The sequence below is a fragment of the Ornithorhynchus anatinus genome, chromosome 14 (assembly GCF_004115215.2).
Source record: "Ornithorhynchus anatinus isolate Pmale09 chromosome 14, mOrnAna1.pri.v4, whole genome shotgun sequence".
NCBI lineage: Eukaryota > Metazoa > Chordata > Mammalia > Monotremata > Ornithorhynchidae > Ornithorhynchus > Ornithorhynchus anatinus.
Genome location: NC_041741.1, coordinates 23,302,909 through 23,304,012, shown reverse-complemented (window position 1 = coordinate 23,304,012; position 1,104 = coordinate 23,302,909). Strand labels below are relative to the sequence as shown.

General features: G+C 44.5%; 1 non-coding gene across 1 annotated transcript; it reads right to left on the bottom strand.

Moving 5' to 3' along the window:
• Nucleotides 1–252: 252 nt before the first annotated feature.
• Nucleotides 253–390, bottom strand: LOC114816838. Its single transcript, XR_003764644.1, has one exon. It is a non-coding gene; the product is annotated as a small nucleolar RNA SNORA7 (small nucleolar RNA).
• Between the last annotated feature and the right edge of the window lie 714 nt (nt 391–1,104).

The window sequence follows — 1,104 nt, the reverse complement described above, 5'->3', positions numbered from 1 at the left end:
ACTAAGCATCACAGCATACTGTATTTATCTTGTCTTATGCTGCTGAATTGTTTCCCACCCACAGCAACAACATGAACTCGTCTCTCCCAGAACGCCCCACCTCCATCTGCATTCGTTCTGGTAGTGGATCCATGGAGCTTTCTTGGGAAAAATACAGAAGTGGTTTACCACTGCCCTCTTCCACACATTAAACTTGAGTCTCCACCCTAGACTGTCTCCCATGCCGCTGCTGTCCAGCACAGGTGAGTTTTGACTTGTAACAGATTGCCTTCCACTCGCTAGCCACTGGCCAAGCTAGGAATGGAATGGGTAGGCCTCTGTCTGATTCTCCCTCCCGTAACCAAGACTGGTAGAGTACTGGAAATTCTCCAGGTGCCATCCTGAGAGGGTAGCACATTATGTACCTATCCAAAATTTACATTAATGTCCGGTCTCCCCATGTAGATGTGTAAGCTCCTTGCGTGCAGGAAACTCGTCTATCAACTCTGTTATAATGTACTCTCCTAAGCACTTAGTACAGTGCTCTGCACACAGCAAGTGCATGATAAATACAATTGACTGAATGACTGATTGAGTCAATCTCTGAGGTCTTTTCCCTGTTCTTCTATCACCACTATTCACTCATTCAATCATATTTATTGAGTGTTTCCTGTGTGAAGAGCACTGTAATAAGCACTTGGGAGAGTACAACACAACAATAAACGGACACGTTCCCTGCCCACAAGAAGCTTACATTCGAGAGGGTGTCACCACCACCACCAGTACAATTCCACTTAACCAGCCCCATCCCTGACCCACTTCCAATGAGTTTCTGGTGACACTCTCCAAAAGAACTCCAGAGGACTGAGGTGCCAAATGAAGATAAATCTTGAACATCTCTTTTCCTGTCTGAGGATCATAACTCTGTGGAGCTTTGAGTCCTGTTAACTTACAACCTAAAAGAGCAGAAGATAGGTGATTAATAATAAGAAAGAAGAGAAAGAAGAAGAAAAAGGAGGAGGAGGAAGAGGAAGATGAGGAGGAGGATAAGAGCACTTAAGTGCTTAAGAACACTGTTCGAAGCATTGGAAGACATAAGTTAATCTGTTTGGAAGCAGTACCTGT